A 13,578-nucleotide genomic window follows, 5' to 3' on the forward strand; every position below is an offset into this window, starting at 1 on the left:
GGGGGACAGACAAAGAACGACAGCCCTGTGAGCACAGTCAATAGCCATTTAGAGGAGACGAAGTGAGAGATGACAGCTGAGCAGAAGGGTGTGAAGAGAGGAGGATAAATGAATGAGGGGAATGCTGGGAGGATGGGGAGAAGTGAGTGGGGGGAGGTCCTGTTGTATATTGTGGTAGGATGGGACCGTCTTGTGACCTCTGACCTGTAATTGGATCAGTGAGTGTGCGGAACACTGTGTTGAAGGACCTACAGTGGAGGATTCAATGGACCATTATATTTTGTGTAAATCGTGTGCATATCTGCATGGATGTGTTAATTGTAACGTACGCCTAAACCTCGCCGTTAATTACAGTCTCTAGCCATCATGATGATGGTGGAGCAGGTGTGCAAGAAGCACTTTTCTCTTTGTCATTGGTACAGCGTTGCACATAAACGATTGTCCTTGGTTGTTATGAGTAAACATCGAGTGCACAACATCATTCTAAAGCTGAATATAAAGTCAGGAAACACAGGCCGCTGGTTTCCTTCTGTTTCCTGTCTTGCTTTGTAACATTTTGTCTTGTAAAATGCTCATGAATGCGTCATTATTATGAGAGGAAATGCATTCATTTGACTGTGTGTGTGTGTGTGTGTGTTGTATTTGCAATTTGCATTTCTCTTCTTAAAACAGGGCCCCATCGTTGATTGACTTGAATCAACTCGCTCTCTGTGTATGTCTGCATTTGTTTGACTTGTTGATACCCCCAATGTGGGACCACCAGCTCCTGGTCTGCTGACCCATATAATTAAGGCCACAGGGGTTCCTCCTTCTATTCATAGTGACAAAGATGAAGGTCACATTATCATCTGTATCATCTGGCTCACTCTGTCCTCCTCTCCATACAAGGGATGTTCCTTGTGACTAATTTCATTATCAATTAAATGTTTGAGAAATGGTTAAGACTGTAATGTAATTACTTTTGTACAAGTATTGTGTGCATAGCCATTTCACTCTGTTAATTCCACCCTTTTGTTATCAAATCATACTTAAAATTCCTCTGAAATGTATGGAGCTGTCTGCTGTCTGTATCATTGCACATGTCATTTTGGCTTGGCGAGTGTGCTGCCACCAGCAGCCTTCTTTACTTGCAGGATAGTGTCCACACGGTTGTATTGAATGTGGGTGACAGATTGCTCTGGTTCAGTGGTTCTAGCCTGACACAGCCTAGACCCAAGCATTTCTTTTCTAGATCAAAATACTGCCAAACCACACAGGTTTTACAAGATGTCATCTGTCTTTCCACCTTGCTTGTTTAGAATATTTCATCACCGAGAGAAAGGAGAAGACATTGTTGTAAGTGACTGCATGACACCCCACAGCTCGTTTTGTGAAATCTGAGCAATTAGTCGAACAAATGAGTATTTCTGGTACCGACTAGCGAAGGGAGCTTAAGCTTCTAGTCGACTGATTGTTCACATCCCTGGTCCCTCTTCAGTTGTTGACAGTTGGAGTATGTGCACAGTTTAAAAGATATTGTGTCATGTCTGCCTCAGTACGTTTGGTTTAACCAATCCAAAGCAGGATGTTCATCCATCTGTGTGGGGTTTATACGCCAAAACAACCATCTATTGTGTCTCTCCAGCATCCACACCCACAGATCCACATGCCCACAGCCGCTACTTATATCTGTTTGTTTGCACAGTCAAGCACAATATGGATATGGCGACAAATTGGCTTAAATCAGTTAGTATGCTGTAGTGTCTCAGCGGGCTAAACCTATGTGCTTCCCCTGACAGCCATGCCTTTCTCTAATTGGCATCATCCTACCTGCCACGAAGCCTGACATAAACTCTGGATTATAAAATGGAGCCAGGTGCATTTGTTACAGTAGATTTACACCAGCAGATACAATGGTCTGACAACCTCTGGCGCTTTTGCCGGTTGATTGCCAGATTCTGGTGTGGTTGGGTACTGTCAGAGCTCATCCTGTGGAGGGGGGAAGAAAATGGAAAGCAGAGCCAGCGCATCCATGTCTCTGGAGCCCTACGAAAGGTGGGATGGATGGAGTTGAGGAGATGGATGCTGGGCAGCCAGTCTTTGTGCTTCTTCAGAATGAAACCTTGATCTGGGATATGGAAAGGAGGAGGAGGAAAAAGGAGGAGAGCTAGGAGGAGGAGGAGTGGGCTCCAAGAGGGGGTGCGAAGCTTCTGGTTTAAAATGAGATTTTCATTTATTTATTTATTTAGCTGAGCTCATAGCTCAAGGCTGTCTGCTTGCTTTTTGTTGTATGTTCTGTGGCCTCAGTGCCCCCTTCCCCCTCCTCCCGCCTTCTTCTGTGTTTCTAATGTGAGTGGCTCTGCAAGTGCAAATATGTGTGTGTGTATGTGCGCTCATGCACATTTACACCTCTACTACTACTACTGCCAGTGTTTGTTTGACTGTGCATGTGTGCGAATGCTGTGTGAGTAAGACTTTTTTGCGTATCTCAACAGTGTTTACTGCTACATGCGACTGTTATCACTGCATATGTGTTTATTTGTAAGAAGTGAGAGTCTGTGCTGGCCGTCCAGGGATGAATGGTATCTTTTGGAATAGATCTGTTTTATTATGTGTGTGCCAGCCATGCTGTGCAGCTCTCACACACACAAGCAGAAGCAACTTATCCTAGCTGCTGAAGAGCGCAGTGCCCGAAAACAGCTCAGATTATGCCACGGAGTGAGAACAAGAGCTGTTTTGTCTTACTTTTTTTTTTTTACAAGTTCACATTGGCATTTCCACCAACCACACTAAAATCAATACTGTATCTATTAGGCCATAAGAATGTATGTGAAGAGAGACGGCTTTTTGATGGCCTGCGTGTAGGATTTCAGTTGCTAGAACACCTCTCTATCATTTATCAAATTGATTTTCAGCCATGGTGATAGCCTATTTTCTCCCGAGTTCTAGACTCTGAAAAGCTTGTGTCAGGAGGTCGACTCATTGATCTTATTTGTACAGTGAACAAGTCCGATCTCAGCAGCAGACGAAGGAATGACAGTACGGGACCCTAAAGTACACGGATTCGCCTCCAAACAATAAAATCTGTGTCCAGCAAGAACTTCCACTCTGCTGCTGAATGCCTTGCAAATACTAGAAATCTTGTTTTTCTCGACTTGCTGTGTCCCACATAACTTCTGCCTCATGTCCTTCTTAATTGCTTGCATGCTGGATGTCAGGATGGGGAAATCGCTGTCTGTGGTGTCAAACCACTCGGCATTCTCTTCGTCTGTCTCTGTCACAATGTGGCCATGTGTCTGTCATCCTCCATGCCTCATATTCCTCAGCTTGTTCTTTCACAGCTCCGTTACCATGACTGCAGGAAGGGAGGGGGCTGCTGTGATGACAGTGAACTGGGAGCTGAACTGAAAGTGAGGAGTTTGGAGAACAGATTTTGCGTCTAACAAATGCAAAAGAAGTACGAAGCTAACTGTCTGTAGATGGAGGCAGCCCCGAGCGACGCACTTTGCCTTGCTCAGAACTCAGAAAGAACTATGACTCACAGCTATTGAAAAATGTATCACACTTAAATGGTGCCAAGCCATGTGCCTCCACCATTTAAACTCACAGATATATAAAGACTGTATTCACTGCAGACAGCCCAGTGTTTGACTATTTGATATATTTAAAGCAAATTTGCGGGATGGCATTATGCTAGAAAGTGTGCAGAAAAAGGACATCGGGACATGTGCACCTGCATTTATTTTTCTTTGACATTTCTTTTTGTGTGGATTTTGTTCAGTGGAACGAAGCTCCTGCAGTTAATGCCAAAAACTGCAACATTGCATCATTAAGCTGTCCAGCTTGCAACCTGCTATGAGTCATTCTTATCACTCTCAGAGCATTCATTTGCAGAAAACCACTGCTTTCATTAAAAAGCTGTAAAACCTTACTGCACACTACCTTCTTAGTACCAAACACTTAGCCGTTTTAATATTTCCGTCAGGCTTCAGTACAGACAGCAGTTATTACATTTACCATTCATGAAGATCCCAGAAACACAACTTCAAATCAGCGGAAAAGTTATTTTCCATGAGTACAGCCACACATTTACCTTTTATTTAAGTATGAAAATGCACACAGATTCAATTATTATTAGTTAAAGGCATTTTAGCTAAGGTAGCAGGTCTTTTGACGGTTTTCTTAAATCTCTACTAATCAGTAAGTTGCTTGTTTTAAAAAAAAAAAAGGAAAGAAAAACAGTAACTTGGAGCATTTGCCAGAAATGGTCTGTGCTGTCATGCAGCAGGCTGGCTCATGTGTGTTATTTGATCTAAACCCCAAATATTTCCAAACTGAAGCAGAGGCATTTATTATCCCCACCAGTATTTACCATTGAATTAGTTGCGTGCAGTATGTGCTGCACACGACAGTTTATTTGGTTTATAGCATCTCTGTATGAGTTTTACAGGACTGGGAGCATATGTTTGAAGGCTTTTAAAGCTTTGATTTCTAATCGCTGTGATGTACCTTCATTCTGTGATGTCTTTCAAGCCAAATTGAAGTACCTTTCTTCACATTTCTCAGCAGCAAATGCTTGATGTGCAATTATTTAAAAAATACTGTATCTTACTGTTGTCATGATTGGAAAATTACATTATAAACACACCAACCGATGTCTGCTTTGAGTGTTAAAAATTAACAAGGGTTATATAGGGTACAGACTCTTGTGATGATATTCTTTTGATTAATTAAAAACTTGCAACATACAATCTAACAGATAAAATCATTGTCATGTTCCTAAGAAATTTGCATTTTAATAGTTTCATTGCATTTTCTAATCTTAAACTCAGCTTTAGATGTTGATATTTCTAAACACCTCAGGTGCTCAGTGATATGTGTACATACACATAATGTGGTTCGTAGAGTGCTGGGGGAAAGTCTTTAGTTACACCTTATTTCTTCATGCTTTCCTAAAATATGGCAAATAGAAACAACAATTTATTTAAAGATGTGGAAACATACAAGGCAAAACAGAGTTTCATTCTAATGAGCTTAAACGTCAATATTTTGTATGACCACCTTTATCCTTCATCCTTCACAGCCTGAACCCTTAGGCATGCTTTCTTGTAGAAGTTGTTTACTTTCAGCTGCTCCCTTGCCACAAGGGGTCGCATGTTTGATTTGGCTGAATTTTATACTGGATGCCCTTCCTGACACAACCCCAAGGGGGATTTGTGTCTCCAGCTGGAAGCGAACCAGCAACCTTTTGCTTGCCAAGTGATTGACAAGCAAAAGGTCTCTGCCATTGGAAGCAAGCTTCTTCGCAATTTCTTTAAATAGTCTTCAGGAAGAGATCTTCTGGCTTCTTAAAGGACAATCAAAGCTCTTTTTTGGATGTACGCTGCCAAGTCTGGGCTCTGTGGAGGCCAATCCATGACTGACTGCATTAGCGATATGTTTATATTTCAGCAACACAATGATAACAAAGCTGCTTCAATCAAATGCTTTCCAGATGGTTTTGCATGGTATATCACATTCTCATGGCATTTTTCTGTATTCATCTCAGGACTGGCAAGATCCCAAACACTGCTTCCTGAAATGAAGCCCAAGCTGAGAGCCTCCACGGCGTATCAAAGATGGCTATAAACACACACTATTGTACCCTTCTCCTGACCACGTCTACACATACTGATGACAATTTGAAACAGATTTTAAATTTTGGATTTGTCACTCTATATAAGGCGCATTAGCACTGATTTTCAGTCCAGTTCTTGGGTAATTTCCCTTCCTTAAGAATGACCATTTGAGATGAGGCTTGAGTGAATGGTAGATGGATCAACTGAAGGGCCAGCAGCATCTCTCAGGGTCCTGCTAATTCCTGATTCTTCATTTGTCATTTTTCAAAAAATAAAAACAACTACCATGAGGAATTTAATACCAGTAACTTGTTTAAAAGTAAGAACAGCATATCTGTATATTTCATGTTGGATACTCTTGGTAATTCTTATAATTTAATTACAAGAAAAATAAAAGCCCAGCTCAAAATAGGTTAAGGTCTGCAAATGGCACTGTTAAAGTCAGATGAGCTATGACAAAACTGAAAGCTGCTTTAGATTAATGATCTTCAGGCTGCACACAAGTTCAAAGCAATACCTGCATGTTTCCCCAACATGGTTTTTAGTCATGCAACGAAAAAGAAAAATGTTTGTGCCGGTCGTTTAGCTTGAAAATGCACTTGACCTTGGTAGCAACAGTGTTGGGCTTTCTTCTCGCAAAGAAAAACAACTCTGCTGAGTGCCAGCGCAAAAACTAGTGCATACTGTATTTCTGGCTAATAATGCTTCAACGAGAATTCATGGAAACTGGTTCACATGTGAGTATTGAAAGAGAAATTCTGGAGAAAGGGCACAACAGGAAATTCAAATGAAGTACTTTAATATAAGTTCCATGGTGTACAGTCTAGGAACCTGTGAGCTAGTCTCAAAACCTACTCTTGTATAACTGAATAATTAGTCTTAGATGTTTACTTGCTTTTAACCATAACAAATTAAATACCATTTTACGTTCTTTTTCATTTTTGTTCTGTCCAGTGTTTTGGTTTGTAACATGGCCTTTTCTTGTTTTTCCTGTCACTTTTATACTACATATAATTGTTAACGCATTGTGTCTGCAGACATTTCCATGAACAGATGTTTCACTAAAGCGAGTTTTTATACATCAACCTTTATCTCGCTTTGTCCAAACAGCAGGTTTGAGTTTGGATTTTCAGTTGTTTATGTGGTAGAAGAGAACCATAGAATGTGGGGAATGTTGATCCCACTGTCGTTTAAAGGATGATGCTGTACTTACTCTGCATGGCTTACTCATTCATCAAGGTGTCAGTGTAGACACTTCCAGAGGTTTTTGTCCTAATTGAGGAGTAGAGGACAGAGGACATGGGATTTTTTTTTGTTTTTAGCAGCCATGAGGACTTGTGTTTGATTTTAAGAGGGAAAACTTCTGTCTTAGTGTCTGAACACAAAATCTGAGTATTTAATGCCTTCATCTGCTAAAGCAGAGAGCGCATGAATGTCTAAATCTAAAAGGTTGTCTCTAGCTAGCTTAGCTTGTGAAATTTTCTTAAGAACATCAATATGATTTTTCTTATTTCGATTTTATACATACACCCACTACCCACTTCAGCACCCCAGTTTTGTTTGGGGGGGAGGGGGCATGTAGAAATAGTCAAGATGAAGTTCAAACCCAACGTGAGAATGGGCAAAAATCCAATTCAAGTGACTTTGAACATTGCATGGTTGTTGGTGTCTGGAATACTCAGTCTGCTCTGAGTATTCCAGAAACTGCTGATCTCCTGGGATTTTCCCAGACAGCCATCCATAGGGTTTACAGACAATAGTCTACAAAAGAGAAAATATCCCATGAGTGGTAGTTTACTGGGTGGAAGTTACTTTTTGATGTCAAAGGAGATTGACCAGACTGTGTTGAAACTGCAACAGTAACTCAAATAACTACTCATTACAACCGTGGTATGCAGAAGTGCATCTCTGGCTTTGCAACAGGTCGAACCTGTAGTAGAAGGGCTGCAGCAACCATTTCCCGTCAACTAAGAACAAGAAACTGAGGCTACAATTCAATTGTAGCATGTGAATTTGATATAAATGACACATGCCACAAAGCTCATGTCATCAAAAAGTGGTTTCTTGAATATGACAAGGAGTTTACTGTACTCAAATGGTCTCCACAGCAATTAGATGACAGTCCAAAAGAGGACTCCGTTTGCATGTGATGACACTGGAAGTTTGCATCATGGATGTATAAGTGACACGTCTGCAGCCAACTGTGTGATACTCTCGTGTCAATATGGACCAAAATCTCTGAGCACCTTGTTGAATCTATGCCACGAAGAAGTAAGGCAGTTCTGAAAGCAAAACATGGTCCAACCCAATAGGAACAAGATGTAATAAATAAAGTGTCCAGTGGGCACGCTATCTCAGAATGGTACAAAATATCCTGCATCTAGATCCATATCAAAGCTTTACATTTGATATGATGATGTTGAGGCAACCTCCTCCACTGATCAAGTTTTAATCCAATTCCATCTATAACATAAAGAATAATCCTGCTAGCAAACAAATAAACCGATTCAATCACGTAACTTCTGACAACCCAGTGCAATGAACAACTATAATGAAATACAAGATTAACTTTTTCAATTCAGTTCAGCTCAGCAGTCACCTCAAGGTGCTTTTTGTAAGGTAAAGATCTTATAAGAATATAGTAATCTGATCTTCTATGAAAAGACAGGAGGAGACCCTGTTATAATATTTCAAGTGTTGCACCAAAGATAAGTCTAATAAAAAGTTTTACTGTAGGCGAAAAAAATCAAGAGGAAGATTTTCTAAACATCAGATGGCTGAATTTTATCAGAGATGCATAAATTTGACCTGCATAACAAAGACTACATGAGGATGATTGGTATAGAATAGATGGAAATCCCTCACCTATGGCCACGAGCTGTAGGTAGTGACCGAAAGAACGAGATCGTGGATACAAGCGGCGGAAATGAGCTTCCTCCAAAGGGTGGCTGGCCTCTCCCTTAGAGATAGGGTGAGAGGTTTGGCCATCCGGGAGGGGCTCAGAGTAGCCGCTGCTCCTCCACATCGAAAGGAGCCGGCTGAGGTGGTTCGGGCATCTGACAAGGATGCCTCCTGGGTGAGGTGTTCCGGGCATGTCCCACCGGGAGGAGGCCCCGGGGCAGACCCAGGACACGCTGGAGAGATTATATCTCTCGGCTGGCCTGGGAACGCCTTGGTGTTCCCCCGGAAAAGCCGGAGGAGGTGGCTGGGGAGAGGGAGGTCTGGGCTTCTCTGCTTAGGCTGCTGCCCCCGCGACCCGGCCCCAGATAAAGCGGATGAAGTTGGATGGATAGATGGAAATAGATACTACAGCACACAGCAGTAACAGAACTAGACCTTCAAATGATCCAAAGGAAAACACTGCTTTTTTAACAGTTTTAAATTGATTAATATTTATTTATAGTTGGAGCAGAAGTAAATCACTACATTGATTTTGCAGTCTTTGCACACTGTTATGGACTATGTATGGTTAAAGGTGCATTTCAAGTCATTCATTTATTTAGTTAGTGTCAGCAGCGGGTTTTTTTGGTTGTTTTTTATTTATTTATTTTTTTGTGGTCGCTGAACCTACGTGTAATACGTACAGTACAAATAATTTAGTGTCATTAACAAAACAAACTGTTAAGTGACGGCTGTGTGCAGACAGGAATAGGACCCAAGGTGCAGACTCCAGAGACAAACTTAAACCGAAGCAGCTTTAATGTTGAACTCAAACATAACATAACTGGAAAAAATCAAACTAAACTAACACCGGCAGACTGACAAAACACACAGCAAAATAAACGGTAGATCGCGACACGGACACAGAGAAACACAGGGCTAAAATACACAGAGGGAGCAATCAGGGAATGAGTAACAGGAGGGAAACACAGCTGGGGCAAATCAAGCCTAACGAGACAAAGGAAGCAAAACCAAACACATTAACATGAGACATGGACTTTCAAAGTAAAACAGGAAACATAACAGAGACTGAACAAAAGACACAGACTCACATGCAGTCACTACAACAGAGGGAACAGAGACGTGGAACCAGGGCAGACACAGACCCTGACTGGACACGGGGATATAGCAGACAGGGGAGACAGCAACTAAGGATTACACAGACAGAAAACCAGAACACTAAAGCTCTAACCAAACCCCACCCAGAGAACCTTAACTAAGAATAATCCTAAAACCCGTAAAGCAAAGCTAGAATATAATGAAATAACAAAATCAAAAAACCAAAAACACAAAACACTGGGTCAACGACCCAGGGACCCTAACACAAACTTGAAAACTGTGTTTTCATTGTACGTGGCCACGGCTGAGTCCCAACAACCAGTGAAGTTGTTCCTTGTGCAGTGGCCCAGCAAGAGAGTTTTGGGGTGAATATGGCTGTTTTTATTTACGCAATGAGCAACTCACCCCTTCCTTAACTCCTTTCTAGGGAGAGAAGCTTTTCATGGGACTAATTGGAGTGTGCAAGCCATCACAGCGCCGAAGTGTTCCCGCAGGGCCTCGCTTTCAATTTTTCTCTTTCCTTGCCTTCTCCCCTCATCCAACACCCAGGCTTTTATTATCATTCGCCATATCAAGTAAACAACCTGTTAGTGTAAATTAGGGTCCGGTGAGTGATGAGGCGACACGTCCGACCCCTCCGGCTTCCCCTGTCGCCCCTCTCGCTCTCTGTCAAACTCTTTCTATCCCTTTGAGCTCTTTTCCTCTTTTGTGCCCCCATGCTCTGTTCTGCCTTGTTTGGCACGTAGCCTTTTCAAAGACACTGGTAGTGATGGTGGTGTGTGCATGTGTGGATGTTGGGGGCTGAAATGAAGATTGAAGCAGACAAAAAAGCCCCGGCGCAAGCTTGAGGTGGAAATTAATAATGATAAAAATAATTACTGCCCCACTCTACTCGCCCACTCCTCCCCGACCTAGTTTTCATAATGGAGAACGATAGCCCCCAGTCGCACTCTGTGTGTGTGTGTGTGTGTTTTGTGTATTAATACGTCTGTGTGTGCACATAGGGGAAGGGGCTGTACAATAGCCACGGTGTAATAGATGTAGGACAGGACCTACATGAGGAATATGGAGAGATCACCAGGTTCAGGGGTGTGAGTGTTTGTTACTAAAGCCTGCTACAGGTAACAAATGGCTATCCTCGAGCGCGCCACCGGCATCAGAAACACTTGTTCAAGTATTCATTCTGTCTTAGAGCGCTCTGATTTTAGTCACGAGTTAAATTCTTCATTTTGTGCAGATGTATTTGTGAGAGTATGAGTTTGTTTGTTTCTTTTTTTCATGAAAGGTAGTCAGTGTTTAGGATGAACTATGACACAATTTATACTTAAAGTATGCAGTTATTTAGACGGGCTCTCATATACTAGCGAGTTGTCAAGGTAGCCGTAAAGCATGCTATGCTGTGTCATCCTTTTAAGTATGACCTTAATTTAGCAGGTGAACATTACATTGTATTAAATGTGAATTAAAACTACCAGTTGAATCAACAGGAAAGTTTTAAGTCATACAGCGAGGCATCCAAGGGCAATTTTGCTTTAAACTTCCGCACAAGCCTTTTTGCAACCAGAGGAGTCGCCCCCTTCTGGCTGTTAATAAGAATGCAGGTTTAAGGCACTTCTGCATTGACTTAACTCTGCATATAAAGCTGATGTTGTTGTTGTTGATCTTTTATGTACAGTCTATGTTTTCAACCACAACAGCTATTGTAGTACCTGTAATTACAGTAAGAGGGAGCTGCTATCGCTAAACTCCTTGTCATAAAAACATAGTTTAAACTTTTAAGCTTCAATACATCATCATTTAATACGTCAACCAAAATTTTGAGTTCCTCTCTACTTCACTCCCGACAAAACCATAAAGTGTTGAGTCTCTTTTCTGTTTCTTATAATAATTTGTCATAAAAAATAGATTTTAAACTTAAAGCAAGATGGTGTGCTCAACTGAGAAAGTTTGTAGGACCAGTGGTACCAGTGGAAAATTTTGTCTGGTGCCTTGGCTAGACTGATTTTTTTCCCCCTTGAGTCCACTGCATCAGCAAACCCATTGTGTCAATGCAGTCGTCGCAGTGAAATGAATGAAAGGACTCGCACACTGTGCTTTTGTCTAAATAAGTGGGGCTAATTAAAAATAATGAGCTGCGTGGGCCGTCAGTGTACCGGTCATGTAAACTATACTGTGGAAAGAGCAGCCGTCTACTTAATTATTTGTGTTGCATTATCCATCTAGGATATAAACAAGTTTTTATATAAACCAAATAAAGAGGTTACACTTCATGAACTTTACAGTTTTCTGTTTACCCCAAACTGTTACCCCCATCGTGGCCCGCTGATGCTTTACTGGAACTTCTTTGAGGAAACCAGAAGACGTTTTTTTGGTTTCTTCTTGTTTTTGCGCAATTCCCTCCTTCTGTTGTCCATTCCTCGAAAACTTAAAAAGCAACATCTTGTTCCAAGTGACGCAGCAGTACAAACCGATTTGGCTTTCGTTGGGAGCAATTTTCACCTCTTGTTCAGACTTTTCAAATATTTTATTTTCTTAAAACTATAAACTTAAGGAGGCTGGAACTACAGCAAAGCATCATTTTGTGCAAAATGCTACTGTAACTGCACTTAAGGAATTAAGTTCTAAAACGAAATCCCACCAGTGACTCAATGCATTTAGTTTAATTAAAAGTGCTTCATTAAGCCAACACAGAGCTGTTGGGCAACTGCAGACTGTTTGAGAGGAACAGCATAGGACTGTGATAACCTCTGATCTCACTCTCCAGTCTCGGCAGACAGGTCCGCCGAGCTGACCTTATAATAGAATCTGGGGAGGGCACACGCTGTTTCTAAAAAGTTGCTGCCGTCCAGTAACTACCTGCACTGTCTCGATGTACTTGTTTTCCATCGCAGTTCTGCGGTGAACGTGTCAAAACAAAGCATTACAGTACACCTGTTCATGGTAAAGTTGCTGCTATGCACTTTAGTCATCCTTTTAATGTGTTGTCCCAGCAGTCTGGTCACATGATTATCTTGGATCCTATATGAGGGAAATGTGTGTTTGTGTGTGACTCCACAGCACTCTAAGAGTTTTTTAATGGTTATGAGAGAGAGAGAGTCTCTATAATTTGCCTATGCATTAAAAAAAGAACTAAAACTCAAACACATGATCTCATATAGCATGAACTATTCTTAGTGGAGTATTGACAGAGAAAAAGTTTAAAAAAAATGGCGAGGAGAGCACTGAATTTAACAGAGAAAGAGGGTTTGTTGTTCAAGTCTGACAGTACAGTTTGTATTAAGCTTATTTCAAACCATGTCATGTTTTCCTTCATTATCAGGCTGGATATAAGCGTAGCTGAAGCTTCTCTGGGATTTGTGGTTTTGTCTGGCACTTTTCACAAGTTATTATAAATCAGACTGACCACTATAATAGAAATCCACAAAGTGAGTGAAGCTTCCCTTTACAGTTGCATAATATTTGTCTTTTTGCCCAGCCTCTTGGATGTCTGGACTGCAATGTGGATAAACACGCTGACTGGAGCTGGTCTGTGAGCTGCAGCTGCCCTGGCAGGTGAATAACTTTGCAAGAGCCAAATATAAGTCATTATATCAACATAGAGATAACAAGAAACTGACAGAACCACTTACTATATTTCTTTGTGTGTTTGTCTGTAAACAAGAGTACTCTTTAGTGCATTTTGATTCGTTGTGCAACTGTGTATTTGTATCTGTATATGTGCATACATATGTGTGTCTGGTGCAGCGTTTAAGCTGTGAAAGCAGCTGGCCATGCAGGACTGGTTGTGCGTTCTTGCTGTGGGTCAGTCAGGCTGTTTGGACATGAAGCTGCTGAGTGTGAGTGTGCGTGTGTCTGTGTGTACCTAGCTGGCTTGGGAGTGTTTATGTCTGCAATAGGAACTTAACCACACAAACCCAGCAGGCAGCTAAAGAGAAACACCAGAGGAAATAATTGGTGGTAACAACAGCTTCTTTACGTCCAC

The sequence above is a fragment of the Haplochromis burtoni genome, unplaced genomic scaffold (assembly GCF_018398535.1).
Source record: "Haplochromis burtoni strain Fernald_Lab_line unplaced genomic scaffold, NCSU_Asbu1 Contig_77, whole genome shotgun sequence".
Taxonomy (NCBI): domain Eukaryota; kingdom Metazoa; phylum Chordata; class Actinopteri; order Cichliformes; family Cichlidae; genus Haplochromis; species Haplochromis burtoni.